The sequence below is a fragment of the Octopus sinensis genome, linkage group LG11, assembly GCF_006345805.1.
Source record: "Octopus sinensis linkage group LG11, ASM634580v1, whole genome shotgun sequence".
NCBI lineage: Eukaryota > Metazoa > Mollusca > Cephalopoda > Octopoda > Octopodidae > Octopus > Octopus sinensis.
The window spans coordinates 43,643,028-43,661,815 of record NC_043007.1 but is presented as its reverse complement, the minus strand read 5'-3'; the positions used below and the strand labels follow the sequence as shown (position 1 = coordinate 43,661,815).

General features: G+C 35.7%; 1 protein-coding gene across 3 annotated transcripts in view; it reads left to right on the top strand.

Annotated features, from left to right (window-relative positions):
• The window catches only part of LOC115217531 (non-symbiotic hemoglobin), a 271,016-nt gene that overhangs the window by 203,944 nt on the left and 48,284 nt on the right, over positions 1-18,788 (top strand). The window contains exon 1 of one of the 3 annotated variants that reach the window (XM_036507443.1): positions 16,882-16,892. The exons of the other annotated variants lie outside the window; for them this stretch is intronic. The gene's annotated coding sequence lies outside the window, so the exon portion shown is untranslated. Of the gene's footprint in view, positions 1-16,881; positions 16,893-18,788 lie in introns of those variants that run through there. 3 annotated transcript variants of the gene reach the window in all.

The following is an 18,788-nucleotide window of genomic DNA, read 5'->3' as shown; positions in this document are numbered from 1 at the left end:
TTTTAATTCAAATTGTAACATTTAAAAACAAAGAAGCAGGAAAAAAGAGGAGATTAAAAAGGAAAAAAGAAAAGAATAATTGGGGGTAACGCAACATAAGATGGGCCGCATACCCCAAAACAAATGGCGTGCTCAACAGCTCCCCATGGTAATTACCACGATAGCATTGCCGCGGAGAATGGTCAAGGACATTCGCTGCACAAGCCACTCCGCCTTGCGGTCCTCATTTCTCTACTGAGCAGCCGTTATCTCTATTTTACAAAGGAAATCTATAGTCCATGCTCCGAGGAATATCTGGTGTGTCGATAGCGACCGACACAAACTGATAGCGGCCGGTCAGGCTACTGTATTTATTGACTTTTGTCTTTAGAACGATTTCCATTTCTATATAAACTGTGAATTTTGTTACTAAATCCAGCTGTTGTTAAGCAATGTTAAATATTTCTACTTTAGATCTTGATATCGTCCGTTGGATTTATCAAAGGAAATAACGGTAATTTTTATATGCTAAAATAAACAGAATCACAGACGGACTGTCTTCTTGCAATATTTCCTTTGAAATATTTGCAACATCGGAAAAAAACTTTCTGTACTTGAATGCACGAGTGAAGATTTGTGAGGCTTTTAATGGCAGCAGCTATGTATATATGTTTATATACGTATGTATGTGTGAATATATGTGTGTATGTATGTATCTCTGTATGTATGTATGTATGTATGTATGTATGTATGTATGTATGTATGTATGTATGTTTATATGCATGTATGTATCCATGCATTATAGATGTATGTGTATGTATATATGTGGTGTGTATGTGTATGTGTTTATATGCGTGCATGTGTGTGTATGTATTATTTAAATTATGTATGTGCGTACGTATGTGTATATGTGTTTATTGTGCGTGTATGTATATCTGTGCGAATATATATATATGTATATATATATTTGTTTGTGTATAAGTATTAATGTATATATATATATATGTGCATACATGTATATGTGTACGTATATGTATACATTATGTATGTGTATATGTGTATTTATGCGTATATATGAATGGCTATTTGTGCGTATGCATGTATAAACATGCGTACATGTATTTGTCTATGTACTTATGTCTAGGTGTATGTATGTATGTATTATGTAGATTTTATGTAATTATGCATGCATGTATCTATGAATATTATTTATTCTTTAAACTTTTTCTATAAAAAAAGTGACTAATTTCTAAGAAAAAACAATCCAGTAATAAAATTCAAAGATCGAAAGTAGCATAGAGAGCTGTGAAGGAGTTAGATTTTGAAATTTCAATAACCCTTCCATTTCTTTTAATGTTTTATCTATAATTTGAATTCCCAAGAGATATATATCAGATTGTATCTTGGTTTGCCTGATACATTTCGGCGTGAATAATCAAACAGTAATGCTTATGGTAAATCCTGTTTTCAACAGAATATATGTACAGCAAATATAGAGTATATATATATATATATATATATATATATATATATATATAATAGATTATATAGATAGATAGATAGATAGATAGATAGATAGATAGATAGATAGATAGATAGATAGATAGATAGATAGATAGATAGATAGATAGATAGATAGATAGATAGATAGATAGATAGATGGATGGATGGATGGATGGATAGATAGATAGATAGATAGATAGATAGATAGATAGATAGATAGATAGATAGATAGATAGATAGATAGATAGATAGATAGATAGATAGATAGATAGATAGATAGATAGATAGATAGATAGATAGATACCGCATATTTAGTGTCTAATAACATATATACATACTATTTATATATATATATATATTGGTAAAAATGGTAAGATAACAAAAGAAAGAAAGAGACATCAATATTATGTAAATAGAGGAATTTATCTGTAAATATAATATGTGACAATTATTCAGTAGCCAAGATAAAACTCTGAGTTCCGGATGCCGAGGTGGAAATCCACACCACCATCTCTTCAGTTATCCGGCCATCGGAAAAACGCTATGAAAAATGACCGTTATACAGAAAATACATTCTATCGTATAATCTAAGAAATTCCCTCCCAAGATCAAAGGATTGGAAGACTTCGAAGTGGACCTACGGAAGCTTATGAATAAATAAAATTTCGTAAGTCTTTTAACACTTTCCAACACAAACTGAAAAAAGATATAAATTACATAAAAAGCTCCAAGAAAAGGGCACTTTTTTCCGACAAAACCAAGAACTTGTACCTGGTAGAAAACAGCAAATATTCACAACTATTACACAACTGCATCATTAATAATTACACCAAGGCTAGGCCACAGACCTATAACGAAATTAACAAAGAAGCTAGCGTTATCGCCGCTAGACTTAAATTAGATGAAAAAAAAATAGAGGTCCTTCCCAAAAAAGAGGCCTTTATTACAATCAAAGACCACAAAGAGAACTTCCTATCCAACCCTAAATGTAGGCTTATTAACCCAGCTAAATCAGAACTTGGCATTAGTCGTAAAGAAATTTTAGGAAAAATAAATGCAAAAATTAAGACCGCCACTAGGCTAGTATAATGGTCCAAAAATATAGAAGTCGTTGACTGGTTTAAAGCCATTGAGAATAAGAAAAAAGCGAGGTTTACACAATTCGATATTGTCGATTTTTATGCCTCTATCTCTAAAGAACTGCTAGATAAAGCCCTCACCTTCGCAAGCAATTTCATAGAAATCAGTACACAGGATAAGGATATAATCTTCCATGCTAGAAAGACTTTACTTTTCAGCGAGAACGCAGAGTGGGTCAAAACTACCGACACAGAGGGTGTTTTCGATGTGAGCATGGGGTCATATGATGGAGCAGGCATATGCGCTCTTATTGGATTATTTCTACTCGATACGTTGAATAAGACCTTTCCTGACGTATACTTCACCATCTACAAAGATGATGCCCTCGCTTTAACCGCTAATACAAATGGACCAGCACAGGATCGATTTAGGACGGATATTATCCATTTAATGAAAAACCTCGGACTTAGTATAACTATAGATACCAACCTGGCGGTTGTCAGTTTCTTAGACGTATCCTTAGATCTAAATAAGAACATCTGTAAGCCTTATAGGAAGCCCAATGATAGACTTAGTTATATTAATGTAGGTTCATTCCATCCCCCTATATTATTTAAAAATTTAGTTAAAAACACTAGTAAGAGAATTTCTAGCCTCTCCCAGTATATAATAAGGCTTTAAAAGATAGTGGTTTTAGCGAAGAAATAACCTATACACCTCTCACTAGCCCAACAATAAAGAAGAGGAGAAATAGCAATAGGAAGATCATCTGGTTCACACCTCCCTACACACCCGAGGTGACCTTCAATATATGTAAATATTTCTTAGCACTGATAGATAGACATTTTCCAGTCAACTTACAAGAAGCTCTTCAATAAACACAACTTAAGAATCAGTTTCAGCTCAACTACCAATTTTAAAAATATAATCGCACACAACACACAAAAACCACAATATGAAACCAGCTGTTCATGCAGGGACAAAAAAATTGTGCCCGCTAAATGGAGCTTGCATGTCCGAGACCATCATCTACGAAGCTACCGTGGACTCTATGCCCACTAAAGATACTGGGACAAAAGGAAAACGACAAAATTATCCAGTCATATATGGTCATTAAAAGATAAAGGTGTCAGTTGCAACATCCATTGGAAGATTTTAGCCAAATGTAAGCCCTACACCAACGGCAGCGGAAAGTGCGGTCTATGCGACATGGAAAAATGGCTCATCTGGAAAAGCAGCTTAAACCCCACTACATGACTAAACTCAAGGACAGAATTTTTCGGATCATGCCCACACGTGGCCAAATTTTTGTTACGTTTTTGGTCCCCCCAAGACTACAGATAGAACTTGCTTTCTATATTATGTCCACGCACAAGTTTTTTTTACCTCATTATACCTTTTACTTTGATTTTATTTATATATTTTTATACATATATTTCTTACATATTATAGAGAATTTGGTTTTTACACGTAATTTTTTCTGTACTCTACCTTCCACCCTGCATTTTTCCCTGTGCCTATATAGACCTGTATTTGCAGTATATATATATATATATATATATATATAGAATATATATATAAACATAAACATAACGACGTAAGAAATTTGAAAAGCCAAACGCGAAACCGGTCTTTCTTCTAAACTATGTCATTGTAAGAAAAAAATTAATAATATTCTTCAGACATATTGACTTAAATATATATTCTTTAACCTTTTAAAACAAGCCTTCTGTAGTTTTTTCACTTTTTACTATTTTATATATATATATATATATATATATATATATATATATATATATATATATATAGATAGATAGATAGATAGATAGATATATAGATACATACATAATACATACATACATACATACATACATACATACATACATACATACTACATACATACATACATACATACATACATACATCTACATACATACATACATACATACATACATACATACATAGAGAGAGAGGGGGGAGAGTCACACACAGAAAGAGGGAGAAATGGACAAACAGAATTAGAGAGAGAAATACCTTCACGCTATGGTATAAACAATCAGAATAAAAAAAGGTGTTCGCTACGAGAAGCACAACACTAAATAATTTATTGAAAGCTGCAGCTTTAACAGTAAGTGAGGTTTAACACCAACTGGTAAAAAGTAATGTTAATGAATTAATTCACAATCACTTTCAGAATTCCTTACGCAAGAAGGTAAAAGATACTTTGAAATTCTTAAAATATATACGTTTTAACGATCAAAACAAAACGGAGAGCAACATATACCACAGATTATAGTCGAACATCTAATAACTTTAAAATAGATCATTGAGTACATCATTTAACTTTACAAAAGCCTTATATCACCGTCAATGATCACATTTTCTAAGAAACCTTAACTGTAGTTTAATTTATCTAAGCATGAAATAAGCAAATTTAATAAACATATTTTAGAGTCTAACACATACTAACCCTAAAATAGATGATTTTCGTGGAAATAATAAAACATATGTCTGTTCCAATAAGTAACATGCCTTTTATAGTAAATTTGAAACGGTCTCTTTATTTTCTTTACGCTTTTCTAAGCAAACAGATCCAATAAAATTGAATTGTCAGTAATTTTCTTGCTTCCTTTTTTTATAAGGAACAGAGAAATGAATTTTGTTTTCAAAATAGAGAATAAACAATTCTAAAATCATATCTAGTGTTTTTATTTTTTTCTTTGTTTTCTTTTATATTTCAACAAGGGATCCATAGTAATTGCTTGAGTTCATGTTATTTATTATTTGAGTTCATCTAGTTTATTATTTGAGATCATGTGGTTCATTAGCAATTTTCTGTCAGCTTAATTAGTAATGGGAATACTTCTTTATCAGAATCTATTGCCATTATAATTATAAAACGAAATAAAAATAGGACAAAAGACCATCGAACGCCGTGAATACAAATGGAATATTTGTAGAAATTTAGAATAACTTTATATTCACAGAATTAACTGGAAATGCTCTGGTATTTGTAATACCGTAGTTGACATAGTTAAATCTATAATTTAGCAAATTCATTAACACTAAGCCATTCAAAGACATTGAATACATTTATGCATGAATGCACTAGACGGGATCCAACGTTCGATCCCACTAAGTGGCATCTAAAGTAAATGTAAGTTTCTATAACTTCGGGTCGATTTTTACCTTGTGGATAGAATTGGGTAACAGGAAAGTATAGGGATGTCCGTCAGGTGACTAAACTTTTAATTCGAAAGATACAGCATTATTGCACATTGTGTTATGCTGATTGTGCCTGTATTTTACATTAAAATTGCATGTGACTGTGGAATGCTCGGTCGCTTACGCGTTAATTCAAGCAAGTAATTCTCTAGATCGAACAACTGAATCCGCATAGTTGAACTACAGAGATCTACAGCCAGTGGACGATATGTGCTTGATACTGTGACGTATTAAATTAATCCTTCATAAGCAGTGCAAGAGCTTTCCAACCACTCTCATAGATAATTGAGTACACTTGTACAAGTGTAAACAAATATCTTTTTATTTCCCCGGAGACAAAATTAATATTTATCAAACTTAATACTTAAACGACCTCTCCTGGACATTTCAAAACCCATAACTGCTTGGTCAAAGAACATTTTTATTCACCTTTTTAAAAAGAAAAATTCCAAAAACGCTTTTGATTATAAAACTGGAAGCAGAGGTAATATTCGTGTGTGCCTTAAATACCCCGAACGGCACTAAGGAGAAACATACTGGGAATAAGTCGTTAGTTTCTACCCGACAACTTTGTAAAACTATTTTAATTTTTAGAACCTTTTAACTGTTTTCTTAAGAACCTCTTGGGGCCCCTGTCATTCGAAAGAGAAATGCTTCTCAGACAACGGAATGGACTCCGCTAACGACAACCAAGGAACAAGGGGGTGTTAAACTGAGTGGCGGTTTAAGTCGAGAGAGAGAGAGAGAGAGAGAGAGAGAGAGAGAGAGAGAGAGAGAGAGAGAGAGAGAGAGAACAACTGTTGTTCTTCCAGCGGGTTTCCGCACAATTTTCGTCTGCCAGATCCCGCTTACAAAGCTTTCGTCAATCTGAGGCTAGGTTATATTTTACCGTGCATAGAGCTTAAACTTGAAGCTACATCATTGTGAAACGAAGCTCTTAACCATTAGCCAAGCATGTGTACTTAGCGTTGCCTGTACCCATGCACGAGTAAAGAGATATTTTCAAGTTGAAAACTTCCGCTGCTAGCATCCTCGAGCAGTTGATTTATACTATTCTTCAAGAAAAGTTTTTGAATAGATTGACCCAATTCCTATCAAAATTTAAACATTCGTGCCATTGTTAATGTTGAAGATTCTATGACTCTACAGAGTCATACTTTGATCACGTGCAGACTTGTTTCCAATTTATCATCTGTGTTCTGTTTAAGTGTTTAAATATTCATCTGGTTAAATATGCATATAGTTATTTGAGATGATAATGATAATTTTTTTGACAAGAAGCATGGCAGCCCTGATAGATACGGTTTTAATGATTATTTATTCATTGAAAGGGAAGTTTACAAAAGCTGGATATAAATTGCAAATAAGGGGAGACTGTCTCAATAATCAAAATAGATGGTTGCCATTTAAAATTGAAGCTATTGAATTACGATACCAAGTATCATAAAGTATTACAGTTAAAAACCCGAGTATAATTTTATTTCTCCACATTTCTGGTTGATTGGCCGTTATTCACTCACCAACATTAAAACCACTGGTACATAAACACGCTCCTTTCTCTCCATATTTCCTTTAATGCTACTATGAACATTACTGTACTCCATTTTTACATAGAACTTCTATGATGCACTCATCACAGGCCTGCTCGTCGTTCATTTTTTTGTCACATCGAGTAAGCCTCTGCATTTATTATATTACTCGGATTTTATTACTAGAACCGCAATCCTTTCCAAACAAACCTTCTGCCATCATTTTTCATGGACATTTACGCTAAACAGCTACAACATCGATCTCACAAATTTGAAAGCACGACACTGGACACAGCCACCATCATTATTCTTCATGATAAATGATAACCATCATTATGTCCCAAATTAAATAACTGTTTCCAATTTAGACACATAGCCAGTCGTTTTGGAGGAAGGAGCCAATTCGATTACATCAACCCCAGTTCTTGACCGATACTTAATTTTATCAACTCAGGAGGATGAAAAGCAAAGCTGACTTCGCCTGTCATTCTTTTGGGGTCGATAAAATATATGTCCGTCTAAATAATAATGGTTCCTGGTTTAAGTACAAGGTCACCAATTTTGAGAGGAGTTAAGTCGTTACTCTAGAACTTAATCAGTACTTCATTTGATTGGTTCACCAAATGAGGAAAGGCAAAGTTGATCTCAACGGAATATAAAATCAGAACATAAAAAGCTCGGAACGTAAAGAACCAAAGCATTTTTTCCGGTGATCTAAAGATTCTGTCACTAAATATATTTCAGTCAATTAGTAATGATTTCTTTTACAGACACACAGCCTCAAATTTTGATAATTTTATAGACACCGAAAGGATGAAAATCTAAGTTGACCACGGTGAAGGTTGAGCTTCGAACGTTAACCGGAACGAATACAGCAAGGTATTTTGTCCGACAGATGTATCCGCTCAACTGCTAAGGTTTCGTTTTTCCGAATTGTGTTTGCAGCCTCCTCTTATAAACTGCTCTTTCTAGCTGTTGCTGTTGTCTTCTTCTTCTTCTTCTTCTTCTTCTTCTTCTTCTTCTTCTTCTTCTTCTTCTTCTTCTTCTTCTCTTCTTCTTCTTCTTCTTCTTTCTTCTTCTTCTTCTTCTTCTTCTTCTTCTTCTTCTTCTTCTTCTTCTTCTTCTTCTTCTTCTTCTTCTTCTTCTCTTCTTCTTCTTCTTCTTCTTCTTCTTCCAATCAGTACTCACGCCATTAGCCACAAAGAATAATCTCTAATTCGAGCCTACTCTAAGCTACTAAGAATGCGTGTGGCAACTTGAAGATCCACCCACCACACACGATAGACTGGCAGTTGCACGGGCGCGAAAGCTATGTTGTTATCCTCATTCCGTAAACGGTGGCTTTTAACGGGTGGAGAGCTGAACCATCCTGGAGTACAGAGGATTCGTAATCTAGACTAGGGTCTGAAAGTTTACCACACCATAGTGGGTTACACCATGATTCCTCTGCTTTGTGGCAGAAGTAGGAAGAAAGAGTGAGAGAAAGTTGTGGTGAAAGAGTGCAGCGGAGTTCACCCCCATCACCACCGGAGCATCGTGAAGCTAAGGTGTTTTTGCTCAATAAACACTCACAATGCCCGGCCTGGGAATCGAACCCGCGTTCTTACAACCACGATTCCGCTGCCCTAACCACTGGGCCATTGCACCTCCACTGTTGTTGTTGTCGTCGTCGTCGTTGTCCTCGCTGTTACTGTTGTTGTTTAGCTCCAGTTCATCCCACACCGAACAGACATCTGATCAAAGTCTAATGCATCTTTTCCTTCTTTAAAACGGTAGAGTATGATTTGACTGCTATTTTTAGCAGGTTGAGGCGCTACCTAGAAATTTTGTAATTCGTTCTCCCCTTGAACAGATTTTTATTCATCATCCTAACACGAGATAAACCTCTCCTAGATATCTTCACAATATTTTAACGACCTACAGCTTCACTACCACTATAATTTATCGATCTTCCTTACCTTGCTTCTAGGATCATTGTTCTGTACTTCCAGATCAACTGTGGTCAAGCCATTATATTATATGATCAGATACGTTCCAACCGTGACCCGAATCATTTTCTTCTTCCTCTTTTCGAATACTGTATGTAGGTTAGATTATCCACTCGTTTTTTTTTAAAGGTTTAACAGAGATTTCACTGTCTTTACAAGAACCCAATAGAAGCTTCTCTCGTTTCGCTTTATGATTTAAGGAAGACTGTTCATAGCAATTTGTTATTTCAGTTTCAAAAGACTTCTTTCTTTATTGGCTTTGATTTGGTCTGGAATGATATATTGTCATCAAAAGAACTGTCATTCTTCGGACAAAGACTGAATGAAACGAAATGTAATTTATTTGAAGTATTGGCATTTAAATATTTGTAAAGAAGCGATTTTCTTTCTCGTAGACTACGACATTGATCAACAAAGAATTTATTTGAAAAATATTTCAGTTTCACGATAACAGCGGTGGCGGCGGTGGCAGCAGCAGTAATGGCAATGGTAGTAGTAGTAGTAGTAGTAGTAGTTGTAGTAGTAGTAGTAGTAGTAGTAGTAGTAGTGGTAGTGGTGGTGGTGGTGGTGGTGGTGGTGGTGGTGGTAGTAGTAGTAGTAGCTGTAGTAGTAGTAGTAGTAGTAGTTGTTGTTGTAGTAGTAGTAGTTGTAGTAGTTTAACACCAATATGAAGTTAATGTGAAAATTTATCACCGAACATGTTCTACTAGTTACATACACATACACACGCACGCACACACACGCATGTGTGCGGTGCGCGCGTGTGTGTATGTGTGTATGTATAGTGAGATAGATAGAAGATATGTATGTATATACATATGTACATATACATACATATGCATGTATGTATATATATATATATATTTCTTTACTACCCACAAGGGGCTAAACACAGAGGGGACAAACAAGGACAGACAAAGGGATTTAGTCGATTACATCGACCCCAGTGCGTAACTGGTACTTAATTTATCGACCCCGAAAGGATGAAAGGCAAAGTCGACCTCGGCGGAATTTGAACTCAGAACGTAACGGCAGACGAAATACCGTAAAGCATTTCACCCGGCGTGCTAATGTTTCTGCGCCGCCTTGTATATATATATATATATGTATGTATAAATATATATATATATATATATATATATATATATATATATATATATATATATATATATATATATATATATATAACACACATACATATATATGCATACATATATACACATTATATATATATATATATATATATATAGTATATATTATACATATATATATATATATGTATATTATATATATATTTCGTTTGTAGAAAACAAATTCGAAAGTAGAGCACACTCTAAAGTGTAGAGCAGTATATATTAAAAATGGGGAAGGCCGGTTTATGGGATTACCTACATCAACGGGATGAAGCGTTGCAAGTTACGCATAGCTGAACACGCGAGAATCCTAAAAGACACGCTCGAAATAAAGAACATCCTTAACTCCAGAACGGAGATTTTAGAAAGTTCCTGCTAGCTTTTTGGAACCCACAATATGGCGGCACAACCGGAAGTCGATAGCCAGTAAAGGGAAATAATTTCCAATTGTTTACCTTTGAGTAGAGAGGCATATGCCCCCCTCCATATTTTGAAGAGGTCATGGGCCAACAGATTTTGGGATCTGACGATACGCAATAGACACAGAGAGGACAAACAAGGACAGACAAAGGGATTAAGACTATTACATCCACCCCAGTGCATAACTGTCACTTATTTAATCGACCTCGAAAGGATGAAAGGGAAAGTCGACCTCAGTGGAATTTGAACTCAGAACGTAACGGCAGACGAAATACCGCTAAGCACTTCGCCCGGCGTGCTAACCTTTCTGCCAGCTCACTGCCCTTATCGATAATATTGCTTCCACTCTGGAGGTACCGGCAATGAGACCAAAACATAATAAAACGAGACGAGACCGTTCGTAGACGGACGTGGGACAAGACGATAAACAAAATAAAGGTTTAGGGTCACACGAAGACTACAATTCAAATGATAATAATACATATACAGCAAAAAAGCCTTAGGGTGTAAAATAAGACGAAAATAGGGGGTGGTATGTGTGTGTATACACACACACACACACCACACACACCACACACAACACACACATAATATATATATATATATATATATATATATATATATATATATATATATATATATATATAATAATAAATATTAGGGAATAAATCCAAATACAGGGAAAAAATCAGATTTAGGATTAAATCGATTTTATAGAAAATATTATAAAATATTATTAGAGACAAAACCACTATTTTGCAAAACAACAAGGAAAGACTTAATCAATACATAAAATTTTAATAAATAGTCAAAAAAACCGCCACTACAATCGTTTCTTGTCTTGATCGACAATCTTCAGGTGGACTTCCAATAATTCAGTGTCATAATTTGACACTGAATTATTGGAAGTCCACCTGAAGATTGTCGATCAAGACAAGAAACGATTGTAGTGGCGGTTTTTTTTGACTATTTATTAAATTTTATGTATTGATTAAGTCTTTCCTTGTTTGTTTTGCAAAATAGTGGTTTTGTCTCTAATAATATTTATATATATATATATATATACATATATATACCAATTAAGGACTGAACACGAAAAGTGGACAGTCAACATGCTAGATATAGACGTCAATCGCATTCTCCACAAAGATTATGTTCTCAAATCAAAGAGTTTGATTTGAGAACATAATCTTTGTGGAGAATGGCGATTGACGTCTATATCTAGCATGTTGACTGTCCACTTTTCGTGTTCAGTCCTTAATTGGTATATATAAATATTTTAATCTTCGGATTCTTTTTTAATATGCTAGACCACTGGTTTTAATTGATAAATATCAATGTCTACCCTTAATTAAATTTATATATACATATATATATATGCATAATTGTAGATAGATAGATAGATAAATAGATAGATAGATAGATAGATAGATAGAAGATAGATAGATAGATAGATATAGATAGATAGATAGATAGATCATATATATATATATAATATATATATATTATATATATATAATTAATATATATATATATATATATATATATATATATATATCTCTATATATATATAATATATATATTATATATACCGGTTTGGTAAACAGATTCATAGCTAAAACAGGAGAGTTCTATTTCCCACTTTGTATTTTGTCAATTTTGACTTTACCCTTTTGATGGGTGTCATAAATGAAGGCAACCGATGTCTGGTCAGTGATAAATTTGAAATGGTTTCCCAATAGGAAGTGTCTCCATTTCCTTGTTGCTTCCACAATAGCATAAGCTTCCTTCTCAACGGCAGAGTGATGATGCTCGCTGGGATATAGAGTCCTTGAGAAGGAAGCTACCGGACGCCCTACTTGGTTTAGAGTTGCAGCAATAGCGATGTCGGAAGCATCTGTTTCAGCCACTAATGGAATGTCAGGCTTTACTGTAGTTATGACGGAATGCTCAAGTTCCTTCTCAAGGTTTTCAAAGCTTGTTTGGCCTCGCTCAGGAAGGGGAAATTTCGTGTTATGAACGAGTGGATGAATTTTGTCGGAAAATGAGAGATCCGTGGTGAGTAATAAGCAAAAATTCCCACAACCCTCTTTTGGGCTTTCATATCTGTTGGGGGTGGAAAATCTACAAGGAGTCTTAATCTTTCTGGATCTGGTTTAATGTTACCCTTAGAAATCTAGTACCTCAACAGAGTCATCCGATCAGTAGCTATGATGCTTTTACTTTCATTAAAGGTAAGTCCATACTTCTTCGTAACAGCAAGGAAATTTTCTAAATTCTTGTCATGTTCTGTGCGTTTGGTACCACAGACGGTAATATTGCCGATGTACGCATAGGTTCCTTTGAGCTTCTCTTCTTTAACGATTGAATCCATTACTCTTTGAAAACATGCAACTCCATTGGTTACGACAAAACTGGTATAACTGGCCACAGCTTTGAATGCCGTATACATTTTCGCATGTTCTTTGATTGGGATTTGATGGTACGCACTTTGAAGATCGAGAGTGCTGTAGATTGCATGTGTTGCGATATCTTCAACCATCTTCCCAATTTTCGGCAGGGGATACGCGTCAAGATAATTATCTGTTGATGGCCTGACTGTAATCTTTGACGAGTCTCTTTTTTATGACACTCGTTAGTGGTAACGAGAACTTGGGCTCGCCATGGTGAATTTGAGAGCTCTATAATGCCATCTTCCAAAAGCTTTTGAATTTCTTAACTCATTGAATTTCTTGTTCATCCATTTTTGTATACCGAAGAGACTTAGTTGCAATTGGTTTACAGTCTGTTACAAGGGTTGAGAAAAAGGGCGGTGCTTCTATACTTACAGGAGTGAGGCTACAGAGTGACAAAAGGGGTCGTTTACCTGGAAATGAGATATGGACTCCTTCGTTTTGCTTGAGAAAATCATGGCCCAGCAAGGCATCCGCACACAGGTCCGATAGTAGTGACAGGTGCACACGGCTATAATGTTTTCTTCCCAAGTTCATCGTAACTTTGCAATGACCTTCCGTAGATTTTGAGAGATTAGTAGAGGCCATATTTATTAATTTCGTCGATCTGAAAACCGGTCACTTGTTATGATGAATGACATTTGAGTTGATATAGCTCTCAGAACTTCCGGTATCAATTAGAACTGAAAGTGTTACTCCGTTGACATCTATTTTGATGACAGTATTAGTCAGACACTGTGAAGCAGAAGCGGATAATAGAGACGCAAGCTGAAGTGCAGAGGAAGTGGTTGCGAGATTCTGTCCAGAACGCAGTGAAGAAGTAACATATTTGTTTTTTGACTGGCATACTTTGAAGAAATGATCCTCCTTGCCACAATTTTTACATGTGGACTCCTTAGTAGGACACCTGTAGCGAGAATGACGGTTAGAAACTTGGTTCCTAACCACATGGTTCCGGGGTCAATCCTACTGCGTGGCATTTTGGGAAAGTGTCTTCCACCATAATCTCGGACCAACAAAAGCCTTATGAATGAATCTGATAGACGAAAACTGAAAATACTCCCAACTATCAGATTCATTTACAAGGCTTTGGTTGGCCCGGGGCTGTAGTGGAAGACACTATCCCAAGATGCCACGCAGTAGGATTGATCCCGGAACCATGTGGATAGGAACCAAGTTTCTTACCTCACAGCAGGGGCTGCTGAAAAATCCTGGCTTTAAGGGTGTCGCGAAAGGCCTGGCTGGAGACCCGGCTTTCCAAGTTCTTTTACAGAGCTAAGACAAACTGAAGGACCGCTGCAATAATTGTGTGAATCTGAGAGAGGAATATGTTAAACAAAATTATAATTAACCGATCATCCTGTATTTTCTGTTACCCAAAGCCAGGAACTTTTAAGCCCTCCTCGTGTGTGCCTATGTGTATATATATAATTATATATATATTATAATATATTATTATATATATATAGATATATATATATCTATATATAATATATACTATTATATATATATATATATATATATGTGTATGTATAATATATATATACATACATACATACATACATACATACATACATACATACATACATACATACATATGCACATATAGATCATATCATAATTACACTTTAAATTACGATAAATCGAAAAACGTCTACAACATACACATGTTGCCGGAAATCTCAGACAAATCTAAAATTTTCTCTGAATGTTGTCAGCCTGTAAGTGATTGCTTATGCAGAAAACTACTCAACGAGGGTAGCCGCAACGTAAACTCGGTCACTTAAACATAAAGAAACTACTTCTTTCCTCTCTCTCTCTCTCTCTCTCTCTCTCTCTCTCTCTCTTTCTCTCTCTCTCTCTCTCTCCCTCTCCCTCTCTCTCTCCCTCTCTCCCCCTCTCTCTCTCTTTGTAGTTCTTTAGCAGTTCTGGTAAATCTGTAATCGATCGATTAGACCAAATGATTGCTAAGAATGTTATAACGGAAACCGGAAACGTCTGTGGTAAATAATATACAGGAGAATAATGGCGCTCTGTTGGAACTCACGTCGCTAATGCTTGTTGTCTGGATATCATGCTTCATGTCTATTGTAAAAATAAAAAAATGTTACGTTGTATACAATAAATCTTCTGAAATATTAGAATTGAAGCGAACGATCTGGAATAAATCCCGAATGATAATCACAGTTACTTCATTTACCAGTCTTTAAAAATACATTCAACCATTTACCTACTTGAAGAGGGGCAATAAAAACAAACAACTTTTAATATTGGTTGCAGCGACTGCGACTGCCGCCGTTGCTACTTTCGCTGTTGCTGATGAAGAAGCTATTGTTGCTATTAATGTTGTTGTTGTTGTTATTGCTGTTGTTGTCGTCGCCGTCATCGTCATCGTCGTCGTCTGTAATTCAGTAGAATTATTTATCATCTTGAGCATTCCAAGTATGGTGGATCCCGTCTTTAAACTTCCAACTACATTACCCAGGGTGTAACGTTTGGCGAGCTGGCAGACACGTTAGCGCGCCGGGTGAAATGCTTAGCGGTATTTCGTCTGTCGTTACGTTCTGAGTTCAAATTCCGCCGAGGTCAACTTTGCCTTTCATCCTTTCTGGGTCGATAAATAAAGTACCAGTTTCGCACTGGGGGCGATATAATCGACTTAGTCCCTTCGTCTGTCCTTGTTTGTCCCCTCTATGTTTAGCCCCTTCTGGGCAGTAAAGAAATATATCTTTTCGAACCCGTGAATACAGTATTGATCTCTGCCCCTGAGACACGAAAAGGAATGCGGCCACAGAGTTTTGTGTTTATGGCTCGCTATCCATAAACAGAGAAACCATGTAGACGCCCGCTTTTGCCCTCTATAATCATGCCCTCTATAGCTTTCTTGTGGGTTCAAAATCTTAAGAGTTTAGTGAGATTTAGCTGCTAATTCTAGCAGTTCGAGCTATCACATAGAGGCTCTCTCCTGGCTCGAAGTCAATAGTGGGAGTGGTGATATCGGTGAATGGAACGTTGAAATAGTTGGGATATTTTTACGTTCTGAGTTCGAATCCTGCCAAAATCATTTCGGGGCCAGTAATGTAAGAATCAATGAAGTATTAGGCTTGGTATATTCTGCGATAATCTTATCCCGCCTCAGAAATTAATAGCCCTAAGTCGCCTACGTAAAAAGTCAATATTTGCAATAAAGATAGGGCGTTGAACACTGTAGAGCAAGAATTAGAGACCATGAATTAATATTATGGCTTCGATTCCAACTGCAGCTTTTTAACTAGATTTGCAGCATTTGTGATCTTCAGAAAGGTATTAGTGTCATATACTCACGTTCCTTTCTCTCTTGACTTTGTAGTCTTGTTTGTTTATGCTATGAGTCGACTTCCAATCCCAGACACCTGCAAATAAGTTCTCGATAAATCAAATCTGAGATCCGGTCCTGATAGAAACTATTTAGTGTGAACCTTTCTTCTGACAAAATAATGACGTCAAAATTCATCTTGTCTTTAAATAAGAACCAATTTTCCTTCGGCCAAGACTATTTCCTATAAAGCAAAATCTTGTTTGCTTTATTTGACAGGGTTTGTGGTCTTAGCTTTTCTTTGCTTATAGTTCTATTTTCTATTTCTATTCATTTTCATTGTAGAGAGACCGAAGTCGTAAATGTGAGATATGTTTTTAGTTTAGTCTATAAATTTTTTGCTTAATACATTTCTACTCCCTGCAATATTTGTGTTGATGGTTACAGAGATCTATTGGTTTTAATTCTGTATCTAACCAGAAATAGATTCACCGAGTATTTTATGGACATTTTTGTTTTAATTATTGTTTTGTATGTGGATCCTTATGATAATGGTGGTGGAACGGAAGTCGAAAAAGAATTATATAATTATTTACCTTGTTGTTGCTGCTGCTTAATTTCGAACAGCTCTGTTTAAGCAGACCTACGATCAAAAGCACCCCAACTTTGACCGATGATCAAAAACATCCCTTATTGGTCTTTATGATAACATTATCCACTTTTTATTATCTAAGATTTAAGACAACGTACAGTAGTCAGTATCGTGATGTTGTTGGTTGAAGATATTATGTCTACCAGGGGTTTCTATTGTCTGTCAAGTCACAACACGGACCTCAGACAGACAGTACTTTACGCAATATGCGTGCAGTTCCAAGTAATGCCGACTTTTGCAATACTCCTAGATTGTAGGGTATTTCTAAAGTTTCCAAATGTTTCTTCAAGTTGGGTGGTATTGAACCCAATGCTCCGATGACAACAGGGACAACCTTTATGTTTAACTCTCATAGCTGTCACATCTTGGCTATCTCAATTCTCAGGTCTCCATATGTATCAGTCTTTTCTCTTTCTTTCATGATGATATGTTGATCTCCTGGCACTGACACGTCGATTATTAGGCACTCTTGTTTGTCCCCACTAAACAGCACTACATCCGGCTTTTGGTGCTCTAACACCTTGTCTGTCTAGAAGTCAAAGTCCCAAAGGATTTTTGTTTCCCTCTTTTTGTCTATGACTTTTTCAGATGTATGTAGGTACCAATGTTATTATTATTATTATTATTATATTATTATTATTATTATTATTATTATTATTATTATTATTATTATTATTATTATTATTGAGTGAGTGAGCAGTGCATGCCATCAAAATGACACTGGGGTAAAATATACGAAGCTCAATATACCCAGCATGATTACCCGTCTGATAAGAGTACACCTGGCATATGCATCACAACCTTATGTGCGCGACATGGTGATATCATATCAAGATAAACAGCGCATGACCTTGCAGGTGGGGCCCAGTTAGAATTTTCTTCAAGTTGAGTTGCCCGTCCCACTCAAAAGGTCCCTGAATAAGGGTTATTTAAGGATGTTGAACGAAACACCCATGTTTCTGAAGGTGAATTATCCAAACCCCAAAGAATCCACTCAACACATGGCTATGATGCTCCCCCACTACTTCTGCTCGTGATCAATGAAGCACATATCGTCAGCCTCTAAGGAACATACTTAACTGGTGAAGGTCAAACAACTGACCAGCAAATCTGTGGCATTGAGTAGAATATTTGCTATAGCCCATCTTTTATACCAAGATAAAACAATGCACATGATAACACTTTCGATCAGTTAAGATAAGAAACCATGAGAGCCACTGCCTGGTTTATTATTATTATTATTATTATTATTATTATTATTATTATTATTATTATTATTATTGAGTGAGAGAGAAGTGCATGCCATCAAAGTGACACTGGGGTAAAATATACGAAGCCCAGTATACCCATCATGACCACCCGTCTGATAAGGGTAAACCAGGCACATGCATCACAACCATATGTGCGCGACATGGTGATCTCATATCAAGATAAACAGCACATGACCTTGCAGGTGGGACCCAGTTAGAATTTTCTTCTGGTCGAGTAACCCATCCCGCTCAAAAGGTCCCTGAAGAAGGGTTGTTTAAGG